Raw genomic sequence first — 20437 nt, 5'->3', positions numbered from 1 at the left:
TTTGTTGTAATAGAATTCTTAAAAACAATATGCAAATATAAACTCTCGCGAGATGTTCAAACAGGTAAATCCGAGATGATTTACATTCTTGTTTTGATCTTCGTAATAATTAAGTAAGAAAATGACGTTATCGTCATGCGTTACATTTCACACGAAACAGAAGTCCAGTTATTTATTAAAATTGTTTTAGTCCACAAGTTATAATCATTTCCGGTCATACGTGAAACATGTGACTAACATGTGATCAAGCCCTTACAGCCGGACATACGATATACTAGTTCTAAACATTGTTTTTGTTTCCAACGGGATGTTAGCAAACATAATCTGTAGACTTGTTTCGACTTGTTTAAAAAAGGAAAATACATTTTTTAAAGAGATTGCGCCGGGGGTCTTTTATTTTTCCTATGTGCATAATGTTACATACAATCTTGTGTGAAAATAAATGCCCAATGACTTGACAAAATCGATTTCAGATTTGACCGACGTTTAAACACACTACGTTTCCCAATAACGATGTAAAGGGTCCTTGGAAAATTCAATTGAAATTACGTCTCTTATCATGGTGCCGATGTTCGTTGGATTGATTTTGCTTCAGCAGTAAATATTACTGGATATTTTAGGTGAATAAAGATAATTAAATGAAAAATGCATGTTAATATACCGTTACACTTGGAATGTACAAAGTTGGTAACTTTGTCACAATTTTTTTTTTTTTTTTTTTATTCATGTTCTGCAAACACTTTTCAGAAACGCAATAAACTTGTCAAAGGAAAAGAAACTTTTACCAGGCATGACTTGAAAGGAAGTACTTTATTGATTTTAGCCCACTAAAGTAGGTTAAAATGTGGAAACCATGTAGATGGTGTACAGGTCACAAATATCCCATGGTGCCTATTTTAAAGATTTTAGTTCCAAGTTTAAAGTTTTTTTCTTTACTGGATTTAAAGAATTTTACATTGCCAATGATTTGGAATAAATTTTATATAACTGGAATTTCAAAACCAAATATAAATATATTTTTTTGGCCAAAACATCAAGATACAACGATTATGGTATCCTGTATCAATGAAGAAAATATGGAAAATTCTGAATAAATTGTACTAATTGTTTTCAAAACAAGCACATATTTAGGAGTTTTATAATACTGTTACAAGATGGATTTTAAGAAAAAGTATACTGTTCAGATTATTTTAAGCAGATTTTGCGATAAAATAAAACTAAAAAAATGCTTTCGGTTTCTTATGGTTTCCTGTCACGTTTAAAAAAAACTTTAATATAACATTGAAAATAGATTTTAAATATTAACATGAAGCAAGCAACACTAGTAATGGTGTTTATTTATGCCTTTTGAATTATATTGTGCAAAATAAAGAAAATAAAGATTGGTTTCCTGTTTGGTTTCCTGTCACGTAAACGGTGAATCAAAATGTATTAATTTTTCTCGAAAACTCAATTGTTCCATTCATACTATTCTAACACCAACACAACCAACAAAATAAAAGTTAAAATTTTAGAACTTATAAAAAAGGATACAAAAAGAAACCAAAGGCCGAATACCAAATTATGGTCCATATTTAGAAACCAAAATAAACAGCCCTATAGACTGTGTGTGTGTGGGTTTGGTTTTTATTTAAACTTGTGTGTGTGGGGGTTTGGTTTTATTTTAACTTGTGTGTGATGACTTAGTCTAATGTGTATGTTTTGCTAAATGTATTATTTTCTAAAATATAATAAAACTAAACCCATAGAAAAATTGTACTTGGTCAAATATTGAATTTCGTGGTTCACTTATACCCACTAATTCAGTTAAAATTGGTATCACTCAAATCATATTGAAACCACAGTATATCTAAAGTACTTAAAGTATATCTAAAAGTACTGTTAAAAAGGTGTGTCAGAATATTGAATTTAAATATAACCTGAAATTATCATCATCAGGGAAACCTTTTATTAATTTGTCACAAATCAAGGGGAACTATTCTACAACATCATGCAAAGGAATATTAACAATAAATACCCCAGCTGAATGAAAAACGTCAGGCAATAGAAAATTCAGCAATGCCCATAACTCATGTAAGTTATTCTGTAGAGGAGTTCCAGTCAGCAACAATCTGTTGGTTGATGTGATGCTTTGAACAATCTCTGAAAGCTGAAAATATACAAGGCTGTTTATATCCAGCAGTATGTCTCACTGTTACATTTTTGCAAAGTTGTTAATGTAATAGAACTAATTAAAACACTTAGCAATTATGTATTCAAACACTGGAAATTTCTTTAAACAGCAATTGCTCCAGCCTGATAGTCACACAAGTTTAAAGTAAGGGTTCCACAGAACCCAGTGTTTCACCTACTTTATGAAGCTAATATTTTTTTTAGGAACTTTTAACTGCAGATTGTATGCAATGTTAACTAGGAGAAATACTCACATAATTAAGATATAAAGATAAAAAAGGAAAATATATGTTTACAAAATTTCCTTCTAGATACTAGGGATTGTAAACCAAGCTTCTGTCCAAGTTTGGTAGAAATCTAGGATAGTTTAAAAAATTTAGTAAACTATTAAAAACTTTAACAACAGAGTGAATATTTGTGAACTCCTCCACCGATGGAATGTAGGATCGATATATCTCGCTTTTTCAATAAAAGTTAAAGGCTCGAAAAAAACGGTTCCTTATTTAAACGATAACTACTAACTGGTCTTTCATAAAACTTTTGAATGTTGATTTCAATTCAATTTTATTTGTCTCCATGAAATCTTTTAGTTTTCCAGGAATTTTTCTTTCTTTTCAAGCAATAAGAATTTTGGGATCCCTCTAACATGTTTAACCCCGCCACATTATGTATGTATGTATTTATGTATGTGCCTGTCCCAAGTCAGGAGCCTGTAATTCAGTGGTTGTCGTTTGTTTATGTGTTACATATTTGTTTTTCATTCATTTTTTTTACATAAATAAGGCCGTTAGTTTTCTCGTTTGAATTGTTTTACATTGTCTTATCAGGGCCTTTTAAAGCTGACTATGCGGTGACTTTATAGTTGTAAATGTTTATGTCATTTTGGTCTTTTGTGGATGGTTGTCTCATTGGCAATCATACCACATCTTCTTTTTTTATATTTGTATGTTTTTGGGAAATATTCAGCCATATAAAATTTGTATCTTTGTATAACTTCATATTCGTAATTCTAATTCAGAGGTAGACTATAAGTTCCAAGACGTTCCAATATATTTTCAAAAATAAGTTGTCTTTGATTTTTCATTCTTGATAAAAACAGCCTTATTCATAATTAAATATTGATATTTTCTAACCATTCTGACCACAATATACCTTGGAATTTTAACCATTCTGACTACAATATACCTTGGAATTTTAACCATTCTGACCACAATATACCTTGGAATTTTAACCATTCTGACCACAATATACCTTGGAATTTTAACCATTCTGACCACAATATACCTTGGAATTTTCATTCTTTATCCGGTGAGCTTCATCAATAATGAGATATTTCCACTTAATCTTCTTCAATTCTGATTTCTCAAGGATACAAAGCTCATATGATGTCAGACAGATATCCCATTCTGTCTTCTTCATAACTTTCTTTATCATTTCTTTCTGTAAAATTCAAGCCGAGTGTCGAATGAAATCATTTTTTATTTTATGCAAAAACTGTTGTATGAGCTTCAACAGACAGAACACAAATACTGATTCCTAATTCAAAATTCAACATTTCTCAAATCAGTTTTGAAAAGGGGGAGGAGTTACTCAAAGCAGAAATGTTGCCTTATACCAACTAACAGGTGACCTATCAAACACCCATATATATCTTAATTGTTCTTTTGCTTGCATAATGGATGGCACCCATAAACACTGGACAGCACATTAAATACAAATATTCAATATTTTTGCCAAATTACAGATGTTATAAATGGCAATTTGTTCCATCAAAATATGCCTCATGTCTTATCAGTCTAACTTTGTCCATTAAAATATAAAACATGGCACACTTCTTATTTATAAGCTATACATATAAATCTGAAGAAAATTTATAGATACTCATCAATAGGACACCATGACCTGCTTCTGATTTTAATGGACTTTTGTCAAATGGTAGCTAACCTTTAAAAAAATGACTGTAACAAGTAAAATATTCAAAAACAACTAAGATACCAGTATTTGCTTTTCGATATTGACAGTTGTTGCAGTCAGTCTGAAGGCTATTTTGCATGTTGCAATGCCCCCACAACCACATGAAGCAGCAAAAGAAACTAGAGGCTCTAAAGAGCCTGTGTCGCTCACCTTGGTCTATGTGCATATTAAACAAAGGACACAAATGGATTCATGACAAAATTGTATTTTGGTGATGGTGATGTGTTTGAAGTTCTTACTTTACTGAACGATTTTGCTTCTTACAATTATATCTATCATGAACTTTGCCCATTAGTAACAGAGAACTATATTTGGTAAAAATTTACATAAATTTACCAAATTAATAAAATTGTTAAAAATTGACTATAAAGGGCAATAACTCCTTAAGGGGTCAATTGACCATTTAGGTCATGTTGACTTATTTGTAGATCTTACTTTGCTGAACATTATTGCTGTTTACAGTTTATCGCTATCTATAATAGTATTCAAGATAACCAAAAACGGCAAAATTTCTTTAAAAATTACCAATTGGAGGGCAGCAACCCAACAACCAGTTGTCCAATTCATCTGAAAAATTCAGGGCAGATAGATATTGACTTGATTAACAATTTAACTTCTTGTCAGATTTGCTCTAGATGCTTTGGTTTCATAGTTATAAGCAAAAAACTGCATTTTACCCCTATGTTCTATTTTTAGCCGTGGCGGCCATCTTGGTTGAATGGCCAGGTCATCGGACACATTTTTCAAACTAGATACCCCAAAGATGATTGTGGCCTAGTAGTTTCAGTGGAGATTTTGTAAAAGATTACTTAGATTTATGAAAAATGGTTAAAGATTGACTATAAAGGGCAATAACTCCTAAAGGGGTCAACTGACCATTTTGGTCATGTTGACTTATTTGTAGATCTTACTTTGCTGAACATTATTGCTGTTTACAATTTATCTCTATCTATAATAATATTCAAGATAATAACCAAAAACAGCAAAATTTCCTCAAAATTACCAATTCAGGGGCAGCAACCCAACAACCGATTGACCGATTCATCTGAAAATTTCAGGGCAGATAGTTCTTGACCTGATAAACATTTTTATCCCATGTCAGATTTCCTCAAAATGCTTTGGTTTTTGAGTTATAAGCCAAAAACTGCATTTTACCCCTTCGTTCTATTTTTAGCCGTGGCGGCCATCTTGGTTGGTTGACCAGGTCACGCCACACATTTTTTAAACTAGATACCCCAAAGATGATTGTGGCCAAGTTTGGATTAATTTGGCCAAGCAGTTTCAGAGGAGAAGATTTTTGTAAAAGATTACTTTAATTAACGAAAAATGGTTAAAAATTGACTATAAAGGGCAATAACTCCTAAACGGGTCAACTGACCATTTTGGTCATGTTGACTTATTTGTAGATCTTACTTTGCTGAACATTATTGCTGTTTACAGTTTATCTCTAACTATAATAATATTCAAGATAATAACCAAAAACGGCAAAATTTCTTCAAAATTACCAATTCAGGGGCAGCAACCCAACAACCGATTGACCGATTCATCTGAAAATTTCAGGGCAGATAGATCTTGACCTGATAAACATTTTTACCCCATGTCAGATTTGCTCTAAATGCTTTGGTTTTTGAGTTATAAGCCAAAAACTGCATTTTACCCCTATGTTCTATTTTTAGCCGTGGCGGCCATCTTGGTTGGTTGACCGGGTCACGCCACACATTTTTTAAACTAGATACCCCAATGATGATTTTGGTCAAGTTTGGTTAAATTTGGCCCAGTAGTTTCAGAGGAGAAGATTTTTGTAAAAGTTAACGACGACGGACGACGACGGACGACGGACGACGACGACGACGACGGACGCCGGACGCCAAGTGATGAGAAAAGCTCACTTGGCCCTTTGGGCCAGGTGAGCTAAAAAGAAAAGATTTTAAATAAATGTACCCTTTCCTCTCTGTAACCTGTCAGACAAAAGATTTTCAATGATGGACACCATCTTTTGAATTCTGCTTTCCATGTGTCCATAGTTGACTTTGGACAGATGACCAGATGGGGTTCAGAAATAATCATATAGTGCTTCATGTATCCAAGTAAAGATATTGTCTGCAGTGTCTTTCCTAGTCCCTGAAATAAAATAGATAATCTTCTCATAACAGATCATGTAGACATTCACTTTAAAATTGGATATTTGTAATTTTGCTGCAAAAAATATCACAGTAGAACAAAACTTAATATTAAATTGCTTATTTTATCAGAATAAAAGAACAAGAATTTTTGTGCTTTCAAAAGCGATTACTATTTAGACCGCATACTTATATCTTGATCATGTACAGAATATTTTTGTATATTTTAGGATTCAGGTTGCAATATTGGTTGGACTTATAACAAAATCCAGCTGACCCCTAGCTACTTATTATTTTATTATTCAATGAAGGGGAAAACATCTTTTTCTTGATTTGGAGGTACAGTAATACTTATAAAGGTTGTCAATGTTCTTCAGAGTTTAGCCTTTATTAAATTAATATTTACAAAATATGAACAATTTAAAGTTTAATGACTTGTTATCTTTTAATTCAGGTTTTGCTAAAGCACATGGGAACCAACAATTCCCTAATAACATATATATATATATATACAATTTCTCCAATTATCATTCCCATTAAAGATAATTTTGTACCATTTCATCAGCCAATATGCCGTTTATATCATTTCTATTCAAGGATATCATCCAGTTCAATCCTCTAAGCTGGTAATCTCTCATTTCACCACCCTCTATAACTAGAAAATTATGTTAAAATAACTAGTAAACAAGTTTCCTTTTAAAACCTATCAAAATATCTAATGTCATTTGCATTTCTACTATGTACATTGTTCTTTTAAGGACAATTTGCATATTTCATACCTTAAGGTAGCTCGTGGGTACAAAAATTTCGGCTAAAAAATTTAAAAAAAAAAGTAAAATGATAATGGTGTTCATCTCAACTTTTATAGGCTGTGATATTTAATTTTTGTACAATTTTGAAAATATCAGGTTTTTATCATGTCTGGTTGCAAAATTAACAGACATTGCTATTTGTTTATGTGTTACATATATTTGTTTTTTGTTCATTTTTTGTACATAAATAAGGCCGTTAGTTTTGTTGTTTGAATTGTTTTACATTGCAGTGTTCCAGCTAAGCCGTTTTCAGAGGGCGCGGCGCCCGCCCTTTCCCGAGTGGCGCCCTGTGCCCTTTTTACAGTTTCCAGGGCGCCCTGCCTTTTTTGAAGATCGATTGTATATTTATTTGTTCGTATTGATATGGTACGCTAATTACTAAATTTTACCTGGGGAAAAGTTTATGACTTTGTTTACGACCCCAAGCTAATCAACGGTTACAACTGGTGTCATAATCTGTTGTTATAGGTAATCCGTTTATCGGATGGGTCATTAATGATCATCAACATTCATTCATTCAAATAGAATCAGTCAGTCGGCAATTATCTTTGAAGAAATGTGCATTCAACAACTTGGGCACAATTTGCGATGTTTACCGTAGTTTCATGGAGGAAACATAATGACAGAAAGTTCAAAACCATAATAAACTCGTTGAAGACATTGTTTTACCTGTTTTCCGTGAAATAAATAGAAAATTCAGACGTATTTGTCATTGACTGCCTTGATTTTTGATACGAAAATAACAAAATCGGCCGCCATATTGTGATCCTATTTACATCATATTTACTTACTGTTTATAATCCTCCAAAGAAGGAGCACACCCGAATAAAGAAAGATCACTCAATCTGATTTTTTTCCTAGCATTGAGTAACCTATTTACATATTCTAAAATATGTCTACATACTTTTTGCTTAAGAATATATATGTTTAGGTATTTATTTTGAGTTATGGGAAAAGTTAAAGCTGGTCTTAGTAGTAGTGTTGGAAGGGTGCCTTGGTCATCTTTTTCTGTATTCTTTATTTTTGATACAATTTTTCACTGTTGCTATATATCCTAAAATTGTGCATTTACTGAGCACAGCTGTTTTGTGCTGACTGTATTGCCATTAAGCACAGCAGAGATAGAAAGGTGAAACTTGTAAAATGTGGCAGACCATAGAAACAGAATGAAACAGGTCACCTTTCAAAACATACTGCATATAAATTTCAACTGTGCCAAGCAATGATAAAAAAACTGCTTGACAAGTTTTTCAGCCTAAAAAGTAGAAAGATAGAGTTCTATATGGGCTAATGATGTTGTTCTTGTATAACCTGAGATTCAACAAATAAACACAATGTTTGATTAATATCTTTTATTAAAATATGCCCTTTTCATATTAGCATATCGCGCGTTAAATGCCCTTTTTCAGGATTGGCACCCTGCCCTTTTGAAATCCTAGCTGGAACACTGCATTGTCATTTTAGTTTTTTATGTAGCTGACTATTGCGGTGTGGGCTTTGTTCTTTGTTGAAGGCCATATGGTGACCTATAGTTGTTAATTTCTGAGTCATTTTGGTCTCTAGTGGAGAGTTGTCTCATTGGCAATCATACCACATCTTCTTTTTTATATATACTTGCTAGTTATAGACATTTAAATTTGTAATGTGAACTTTTCACTTGTATTCTGTTCAATATTAAAGTCGATTTACAACTTACATGATGGAGTTTTTTCAAATCTAATTGGTGTGTCACATTCTGGTACATTAAGCAGTTCTTTGTCTTCTTCTTTTTCAGCACCACAATGGCGGTTTCTAAAAATACACATGAACATTTAAAAAAAAATTATATAGATTAGACCGTTGGTTTTCCCGTTTGAATGGTTTTACACTAGTCATTTTGGGGCCCTTTATAGCTTGTTGTTTGATGTGAGCCAAGGCAAGTTTACTTTTTTAAATTGTTATTTGGATGGAGAGTTGTCTCATTGGCACTCACACCACATCTTCCTATATCTATGTATTAAAGGGAAAATTCACTATTTTTTACTTATGGTTTAAATATGTTCATTATGACATAATATATATATTCACAAAGTTTTATCGCTATATGTGCAGTTATAAAGGAGAAATTCAATAATTAATGAAAAAATATCAACTACTTCCTGTAGGTCGTGACGTTTTCTCCTGACTTTTGCATGCCGGGATTTAAAATACAATCATTAAAGTCTTGGTTTTTAATCATATTTTAACGTAATCGTAAGCGCGCTGATGACTTATATGCTTTATCTAATAACCATCCGATAATAAGAAGATAAAACGCACGGACGTTCAATTGTACTCATTCGTGAGATAAATTATCTATGTTAAACGTATATATTCATAATTATTTTTGTAGACAACACAAAAAGTTATAAATTTATTTTTAATAAATGCATTTTCGGACTGATAAGGTGAACAAATTAAAGTACAATAATCTGTAAAGACAATATGTTGGTGTACTATTATTGACCTTTTACTATCTCTGCTATGACTAGGTTTATACGATTTGTGTATTCACGATTCTGTGGCAATACTCGTAGATGGCTTGTTGAAAGGTAAATTGTTATTTGCACTTCGGTATTTAACCACGCCTCTAGGGCACACCTTACCAGGTGTGACTGTCTATTCGGATCAGTGGGAGCATTTAACACACACATTAAAAATACATATTCAAGTTGGTGACAAATAAAAATGGGTCGCCATGGAATTATTTAATTATATTCAATGCTATTATTTATTTGAATTCAAATAAGTTAATTTACTAAGAAATACACAATTTTCGGTTAAAGACGGGAAACTTAATTCATACGTCAGAATGAAATGATATACAAGTCTTGTCCTTGATTTATGTCTCATAAAAAAGGGGGAATTAGAAATTAGAAATAGCTTTACTAAATCATTTTTATTTGTCTTTATTAGGCGAAAACTTACATTTAGACTTTTGAAAGCCATGTATTAATTAATATATGAAACACAAAATTACGAAGAGATATTCTTTTCAAGTGTGAAAAACGTCAACCAAATTTATTCATAATCGGGAACGTCCTTATTAAAATCTGAGACTACTATAATAATTGTCGTCTCCCAACATATATATATACTTAAATAACTATTTGACCAACGATGTTTAAAATTAAAAGACAACGAATTTAATGTTATCTTTCCCTATTTTTGAATGTTATTATAAGTCTGTTCAACTTGCAAGAATACCCCTAAAGCGGACAAATATCCGACAAGCAGTTTATTCTTTAAATTGCTGTCATTGAATATCAAGAAAGAAAATGAATCCCGAAATTGATTCTTAATAGTTTTCCTAGAAAATATTCACTTCCCTTGGGGATTATTAGTGTACGTCCAGTTGCATATATTTTACATGCATGTTGGAACAATTGTGATGATGACGAATTTCGTCCTTTATTCGAGAACAATCTAATTGATATATAAATCTGTGAGTTTACTATGTTCTTAACTTCGATGAACCAAAGCAAGTTATAAATTGACCTGTATTTAAATCAAATTGTTTCTTTTTTTTCTTCTTCTTCTTTTGGTATACAATAGTCTATCGAATTCGTTGATTACATACTGTTGGCATACGTGGACTAGTCTATTTACAAAACTTTTACCACAATTTACACAAAATGTATGTTTCTTTCTTATGTTCAATGTATACATGTATACATATTTTAAATTGCGCTACTGACTATAGTTCCGTAACTTTCTACCCAGGCGTTTGTATACACGAATCGTCGACAAGTGCGCACATTTTTTTAAATCAATAATTCTGGTATGTTCCAATCTGTCCTAAACTATTGACAACGAGTTTTTATTACATTTTCCCAAATTAACCCTTGGAAAAATATGTAAATAGATTTGTATTCCTTCAATTTTTTTTTTTATAAATAATATTCTTTACACCAGAAATGTTATTTATAAACAAGTGTATGAGTTCAGTAATGACTAGTATATTATATCACTTTTGGACACGCAAGACAAAAATGTATATTATACATGCACCTGATAGTTCAAAATGGAAAGTTATAAGTAACGGTCGTGTACACTGATCAATACCTACAGAAGTGAAACGATGCATGAACTTGCAAGCCCGCCGGACAGGAAATCGATTGAATACCTGGACGTGTCACCTCACACCCCATCCAATACCTTTGGGAGTAATACCTTTAGCCATGCTGGTGATCAGATGAGGGAAGATCCGAATTTATTTAAATAAAGTTTATTACTTGAAAGAATTATGAACGAATTAGATTTTCGAAAACAATTTCCACGGAACACTTATTTATGATTTGAACTTTGACATTTTAACTAATTACAATATTATCAGTTTAAAAATAACAGACTATATGGTTATTTAAAAATATAAGACCATTTTCCGTATCAAGTTAGTCAGTCAGATAAAACAACCGTACGATTGACAAGATATCGACACGCAATTACGACTACATCGTTTACTGTAGTTTTGTTCCTTTGTGGTTTATAGACATATCAGGATTTTTCATCGGAGAAGGTGACAAGATGGCGGAGAGCAGAGAACTGATACTCAAAATTTAAAATCGATGGTGATCTCTTATTTAGCTGAATAAAACTTTAATATCTATAAATTTGAGCATTTTTATACAGAATGGACATAATATCAATTTTTGATTTTTTTGCAAAGTTTCCCTTTAAGATATTTCAAGGCTACAATGGTAGAATCAACAGCTGCACAATTTATTTCCTTTAAGTTTTACTATAAACATCATATCAAGGACTTGAGTTGTTGAATATCAAAATATGATAAAATCATTTTAATTTGTACACAGCACCAAAACTGATGAACAAATTTTAAAAAAAATCCTTGAAATGAACTAAGCTTCAAACACCTTAATTAAAAATTAAATCTAACAGAATTAAAAATATAAAAACCTTTCTTTTCTATGTTTTTTCGATTGATTTTCATTTTTAGCGATGACCTTTGATATCTTCAATGGACATGATGGCAGTTTGCTTTTTCCAGTTTCAATTCCTGTTTCTATAAAGTGGGAAAAAACCTCACTCTGTTTAAGAAGGAATTCAAATCTCTTCTTTCTATATGTTCCCTGTAAAATAATGAATCTTGATTTAAATCAATCAATCTTCAATACATGTATACAATGCAAGACATTTTACATGATTGAGGACAGTTTTTCATTGAAATAAATTAATTTGGTATTTAATAATGTCCATTGCCATGGAATGGTGGCCCTTCAATCCTACAATCATAATTTGCTATTTAAGGAGGAAAATGGAAATTTTAATTTTGTTCAAACTTATTTTTATTTTCACTATTTACCAGATGGTGTGTTTTATAATTGAAAGCATCCTCACATTATTCTCCAAATAAACTTTCATAGCCATATTTCCCCGTAAAAATAAAATGTCTTAAAATAATTTCAACGAAAAATTTCAATTGTACCATGAATCCAGAAACAAAGAATCTATAAGAGCGTCCTGTATCCAGGTAACAAATTAACCAATCAAAATAAAATATACTTGAAACAATTTATTCCGAGTAAATGTAAACAGCGATTCACATGGTAATTATCCATTTTTACAAAATCAAAAATTACTTTTATTTTCACTATTTATCAGATGGTGTGTTTTATAATTGAAAGCATCCTCACATTATTCTCAAAATAAACTTTCATATCCATATTTCCCGTAAAAATTAAAATTTCTTGTGAGGGGGTGTACTTTTCCCTATCTGTTTAAATACTGCCCCGGGTCACCATATTATCTATTAGGGACTTTAAATAACTATAAATATAAAATGTAAACTGATCGGATTCTCGTTTTTTTTAAGGGTCACACTCAGTCACAGCTTTCTGATCCCCCCTTTTCCCCCAAAAAAAACCTGTTAATCAAGGGGCGCAAATCATTTGTGTGTGTTGGTTTATAGAAGATTTATCTGTTAGTTTGACCTGTGACATTATAACTTGTGTGGCTAATGCGAATTAATGGGCATGTTCACTGGTTCAGTTTCAGCTGCTGCACACCCTCTTCTGCTAAATTTGGCGGGAAAATTACACATGTCTGTAATGTTAACCTATATTACTCTCTAAGTGTGGACAACCACCGAAATTGCCAGGATTTTTTTTAGTTACGAATAACATCAATGTTTTGAGGATAACTGTCCAGTTCATGCATGTACATAGGTGGTTCCAGAATTTTTGAAAAGAGGGGGTCGTATGAAATTTATTTATTTTTACCTTTTTTTGCTGAAATAAAATATTAAAAAGTGCACATAGTTTACGGTTACTGACGTTGGGCATGTATCAATGGCGGATCCAGGGAGTCCAGCCCAACGTTTTTTTTCAAAGGGCAGCTCTACTTTGGCACTTGATCCAATCTGTATATATTTTTTTGAGGTGTGTGGATCCCAAACTGTGCCGCATTATTCTTAGTTTGGTCTTGCTATGGTTTTGATTACTGATTTTGAGTTATTTTTTAGATTTCGTCTCGTGAATGATATACCGGATTGGCTTGATTTGCTTTGATTGCTGCTGATTGTGGGAATGTTTGTTCCATTTGAGGTCTGAAGAAATTGTAATGTCTAAATATTTTGCTGATTGAACTTGTTCTAAGATATGACCATATACGTATGTTGTAAAAGAAATGTATTGGTTTTTTCTTTCTTATTGAGACTCTTATATCTTATATTTGTCCGGGTGGAATTACATGGGCCAATCTTTCTCCCATTTTAAGCTTCGGTGCTTCTTGATGCAATATTTTTTTAAGGTTTTATATATAGACTCGTTTATATATATATATATACAGATCTAACATTGTTGGGTTGATGTTTAGACGAGTTGTATATATATATATATATATATGTATATAATTTTATTTATAGTGCAACCTGATATAACATTTATTTTACATACATTAATACAAAGTCAATCAGCAAGCCTTCAAAGGCTTACGAAGCACTGTCAATTAATATCTATAATTTGCGCTAATATAGAAAATATGAAATTAATACTTCAAGAACATTTTAAAACAAGATTAATTAAATATCATAATGAGAAAGTAACTGAGTTCTGATTTTTGAAATATTGAATATATAGTTTGACACTATGAGTATTTCGTCATCAGAAAGAACGGAAAGGTCTATGTTGTTACGTTGCTTAAAGTCAGCGAATGCATTGTTTCTTTCACACAAATATAAAGGACATTTAACTAAAAAATGTTTTTCGTCCTCAACATATATGCCGTTTAACAATGCTGTCGTCTACAAAGAGTCTTATTTTGTTTTGTTGCAGTCAGTTACAGTATGTCGTTAATATAAATGAGAGAATTCGTATTGGTCCTCGCAAAGTGCCATATGACGAACGCCTGTTGTTACTGGAATTATATCAAAATTAAAGTTGTGTTTTGAATAAATATTCTGTTATGGGATCTGTTGGAGAGGAACGATTCCATCCATGCAATGCATAAGTTGCCTGATCTGAAATGCCGTAGTGTTTTTATATGTAAAGTGGTCGTTTGTGTTGCATTTCATCAAATGCTTTGGCAAGTTCATGATTACTATCTAGACCATTTTGTATGTTTTATCGTTGTTCTGAGGTGCACAAAAGAAATTACTTGTGATACAAATGATCTATTAACTCTGAATCCGTGTTGAAGTTTTTATAATATTTCATTTTTTTTCCAAGCTTTTATATGTTTAAGTAATTTACATGAGATGTGGTGACTGCTATTAGTTTGTAATGGATGATCTTTTTTAATTCTGGGGTAACTGAAGTCCAGTCTACAAGTATACTTTGCCTGTTTCTATAGAGTTTACTTCTATGTTTTCCTTCAGTATTTTGCCAGAAACATTATCGATCTGGTCCTGTAGCCTTGTTGATGTTTATATTAATTCATATAATTTTGTATACTCCTTCTCTGATAATTTTTTTTTCCATTTCAAGTGGTGATCTAGGTTTTTTCGTTGGAATTACTATAAATTTGTTTCTGATGTGAAAGCAAATTGAAATTGTTTGCCGGCTTCGTAAAGATGCAATGCCGGTGTTTTCTTTTCATACCCAACTATATCAGTCCTATTCAGGACCGATAACTCTGTCGATATCATAGATAATATCGGATACATACAATATTGTTAAAACCAAACCAATCGTTTTATACGTCTCTGTTGGAATGTATACAATAACTATATTTTTTACACAATTTAAACTTTATATCGATTCATTGCCTGGATTTAGCTTTAAATATTGAATTAAAAAATAAATAACTATAAAATGATATTTAATGATCGCAATTCATTTAAATTAAAATTTGAATCAGACTATTTCTTTGAAATAATTATAGAAACTTAAAAATATTAGAATGCCTTTTAAGCAAAAAATATTTTTTTAAAGAAATTTTCATAATATTCATATTTTCTTAAAGTTTATTATGAAACATACTTCTTCTGTTTTGACACGGGAAGGAGAAGATATTTATTTGTACATTTATGAAAACTTTTGTATATCACAAAATTTAAACTCTGGTAATGTATACACACTGACAGGATGTTGAATGTCACCTGGTTGCTTTTGGTTTGCACGTCTACCTGACAATATATTATTATGTAACATTATAAGATTAGATTTCACCTGTCCGGTCAAGGAATCATATTTTTAAGGTATAGAATATTTATCTATTATAATTGGACATTGTTTTATTTTCTCTTAGAATGAAAACATTTTTGTTTGTTTTAAAAGGAATGTATAAATATATTTCTAAAGAAAGATAAAATATACAGAAAACTTGAAAACACCTTTAAAAAAAAGTAGAGATTTTTTTTTATTTAAGACATTGTAAATTTTTTTTATGGTAACAGTATCTCCTGGATGAATATCTGTCAAAATAAATGTGTCACACTTAAAATATCTTTTTTTATTAAGAAATTTTGAAATCAATGATATCGAAATATCACTAAAGGAAAATAACAGAAACATCAGAGATTATTTATAGAATATTAAATATAATCTAGGAAAGTCTTACTATAGAAATCATTGATTTGATGCAACATTTCCATATGATACATCAGCCGCCATTTTGAAAAATCTCGGAAAATTCCCTTTTTTAAATCGATGTTTGACCGAATTTGCCCTGAAATTAAACTGTTTTAGGTAGTATTTTTCGCCAGCTATATGTTTTAATATACTTAATCGATTTGCAAAGTTTGTGTTTTATTTACAGAATTTCTTTATTTGTTGTAAACGTAGACATGGGTATCGGTAATTTAACATTGAGTCAACGGAGAAATGACGAGAAAAAGTGCATGTTTTACGATTCCGATTTGACCGAATTTAATCAAAAATTAAACTGTTAGGACCAACATTGTTTGATAGAAATATGTATGAATATCAAGGATTGATTTGCAAAAGAAAGAACACGGATCAGGTTTTTGAGAAAATTAAACTTTATTGAAGCATATATGCATTTTATATGGGGAAATATAATACAAAATGGCGGCTATTATACGTCACAAAAGTCACGTGATGTCTAACTTAGTTGGATATGTTTAGGCTTTTTATATATGACTGTATAGATTAATTGTTGGTTTGCTTGTTGAAACATTGTTGGTCTGGTTTTTCTTATATCGATGCCAAAGATCATATTTTCTTATGTCGATGTCAAAGATCACATTTTCAATGTTGGCCCAGTATTATTTTTTTTCGAATTCAGGACAGAAAGTCACAGGACAAAAAGTCACAAACAATAAGTCACGGAAAATAAATAACAGGACAAAAAATCCCAACTCATTTTTTCTCTCATTATTTTCATTGAATAAGAAAAAGCTGATTTTTACAAAAATATTTTTGTATTTTTCTTACACTATTGTATACAAACCAACTTTGTTAATAAATCTATTTATTTAAAAAGCGCCGAACGTCACTATGATTTGAAGCGCAAGTATCCAAAAAATAAAGCGCAAATGTATTATGAAAAAGCGCAAACGTCCCGCTCCGAAAATATCAATGATTATCAAATTATTGTTAAGAAAACAAAATATCAAAGTTGCTTGTCAGTGCACTTAAATGGCTTCATGATACAAAGAAATAAATCCTTTGCATGATTAAAATTAAATAAATCTGATTTTTTTCAAGTATAATGACACATTTCCTGAACTTTAATATGAATATTTGACATTGTATTAAAAAGTAAATATTTCAAGATATGTCTCTTATATACTCAAACAAATTATATATATATGTGACCTCTTGTCCTGTGACTTTTTGTCCTATCAAATTTGTGACTTTATGTCAGGGACTGTGACTTTCTGTCCGTTTACCTTTTTTCTCGTTCCTTTTTGAAGTTTAGTCTTAATCTTTTATGGTTATGTAAGATGAGATATGTTTTTTTTTGGGGTAAATTTTGTTCTTATTCCGGTGATATTTGTGGTCTTTATTTACCCTTGATAATATAGATTTTTTTACAATTTCGTTGGGTTGGTATATTTTTGTTGATGGTTTAAATTTCGTGTGGTTTTGGTTTTAAAAGTGGTGCATAGATCATAGACAGTCATATTTGTCTTGCATATTTATTATTTAAAGATCATGTGTTAGTATACAAGATCTTTCTGAATGTTCTCCAAGTCTGCTTTGTATATAAGTACTCTTTGTTAATGTTTTCCATCAGTATTTTGCCAGCAATATTATCGATCTGGTCCTGTAGCTTTGTTGATGTTTATATTATTTATAATTTTATATACTCCGTCTCGGATAATTTTTATTTTTTCCATTTCATGTTGTGATCTAGGTTTTTTCGTGGGAATTTGTATATATTTGTTTCTGATGTGAAAGCAACCTGAAATTGCTTGCGGCTTCGTAAAGAAGTAATGCCGGTCTTTCTATATATGATTGTATAGATTAATTGTTGGTTTGCTTGTTGAAACATTGTTGGCCTGGTTTTCTTATGTCGATAAGTCTGTCATTATGCTTATATATTAGATGGTATCAATTATGTTTACCAAGGATAGATTTGTCATGCACATTAAGCTTATCAGATCTGATTTTCTTGTTTATTAAGTTGTGCTTAGTTATTATCTTAAGAATATTTAGCAGTTATTGATGAAATGCTTAGTCTATCAGATTTATTTGGTGCTACACAATTTTTCTCCCATATTGTCTACGATAAAGTCGCCACTTAGCCAGATGTTTGCATTTGTTTTCTGACATTCAGTATTAAAGGGGCAATAGCAACGAGATATATAAACAATCCAAAGTACTTTTTTGTTTTGGTTCAATCATTAATGAAAGTGAAATAAGGGAATAATAATTCGCTTTTAGCAGCCAGTATGCATGGTTCAAGTTTGTTAATCATGGTAAAAAATATTGACGATAAATTATTCATTTGCAAGTGATTTATTCGATCTCATTGAATCCGTAATCATGTGAACTGCAATCTAAGTTCTAGAATATAGATGTATAACGCACGAATCCGTGTGTGTTCAGTTCATGATAAAAGAAAACGAATGTCAACATTGAAACAAAAGTAAATCATTTGATAGACTGATTCAATCCACAAAAATCATCTTAACCAGGTGAAAACCGTGATTTATCTACAATTTGCTTAAACATACCTATAAAATTCAATTGCACGTGTTCGCTATCTATTTTTATCTATATTTTATTTAATGTCGCTTAAATTACCATCACCGGGAAGTCGCGGGGTCAACTCAATAGTTAATTAGTTGGCGCCAAGACTGATATACACGCGAAACGAAGCTACATAGTATCGAGCCCATGCCCTGTAATTATGTAAATTGTTTATTTGAGACTTTTTATAATTTGGATAAATGTTTACATGGTTATAAATCAAATATGAGAATTTGAGTCAAATCGGTGAATAAAAGCAGAGACATATAATATATGTCTCTCACGGTATATGTCTCTGATAAAAGTTTGACAGCTAGTGTCGCTTTAAGAAAAATGTCCATGTTATTATATGTCACATTTGGGTATATACTCTTCACCAAATTATGGATGAAATATTGAGACGAAATGAAATGGAGAATATTCATAAAATAATTTTATTGGTGTAAATTCAAATACAATTAACACGGAAATATGAGGAGTTTCTAGTTACACCAAAAGTCCATTACTGTCTAGTAAGGGACTTTTGTTTATACTTCATATAAATATAACCTAGATGAGATGGTTGATTTGAGACCCAACACGTTCCCTCCCGACTTTTTCTTACTCTTTCTTATCTACATCAATGATTTACCTGACTACCTCAAACACAGCCAAATAAGACTCTTTGCAGACGACAGCATTATCTACCGGCCTATTACCTGCCAAAACGATTGTACTAAGCTTCAAGAAGACATAGAAGCAGCTATTAAATGGGAACAAGACTGGCTCATGTCATTCCACCCTGACAAATGTAACATCTTAAGAGTCTCAACAAAGAAAAAACAAATACATTTCTATTACAACATGCACGGTCATATCCTAGAACAAGTACAATCAGCTAAATATCTAGGCATTACAATCTCTTCAGATCTCAAATGGAACAAACATATACAACAATCAGCAGCAAAAGCAAATCAATCTTTATCTTTCGTCAGACGCAACCTAAAAATTAGTTCAAAATTAGTGAAGGAAAGAGCATATCAAACTATAGTAAGACCAAAACTCGAATACTGTTGTACCGTTTGGGACCCATACACATCAGAAAATATATACAGACTGGAACAAGTGCAAAGAAGAGCTGCACGATATACATGCAACAGATTTCACAACACCAGCAGTGTATCTGATATGCTTCAAAATCTGAAATGGCAAACTCTACAAGAACGAAGGCTTAAAACCAGATTACAAATGTTCCACAAAGTAATAAATAACGAAATTGCTATACCATCACAAGATATTCTGATGAAAAGCCAGTCCAAAACAAGATCTACTCACCAATTAACATTCAGACAACTCCAATGCAATAAAGACAGTTTTAAATTCTCATTCAGGCTTCAGCCAAACAATCAAAGACTGGAATAAACTACCACCTGAAATTTCAAACAAAACTTCTACAGACAACTTTAAGGATGCACTTACCCATGAAGTACTCCTTAAAACCTTTTCTCACTTAAACTAAATGTACCTATTGTTTTTATCTTAATTTAAAAAAAAATATAAAAAAAAAATGTAAAAATTAAAAGTTCAATAAAAATTGTAAATCTTAAAAATAAAGAAAAATTGAAATTGAATTTTAAAAAGCAACCTCAATCAGGCATGCGCCAGAATGTAATCTTCAAAATGTTGATGGTATTCTGTAACTAAAGAAGAAGACTTCAAAATGGTCAGTACGGAACTTATTATC

The 20437-nt window shown here is 31.3% G+C and overlaps 1 pseudogene; it reads right to left on the bottom strand.

The window, feature by feature from the left end:
* Positions 1-13197, bottom strand: part of LOC134716915 (SWI/SNF-related matrix-associated actin-dependent regulator of chromatin subfamily A member 5-like) — a 45444-nt pseudogene extending 32247 nt beyond the window's left edge.
* Positions 13198-20437: the final 7240 nt, after the last annotated feature.

Source organism: Mytilus trossulus, chromosome 4, assembly GCF_036588685.1.
Source record: "Mytilus trossulus isolate FHL-02 chromosome 4, PNRI_Mtr1.1.1.hap1, whole genome shotgun sequence".
Classification (NCBI taxonomy): Eukaryota; Metazoa; Mollusca; class Bivalvia; order Mytilida; family Mytilidae; genus Mytilus; species Mytilus trossulus.
This window is presented reverse-complemented; position numbering and strand designations above follow the sequence as displayed.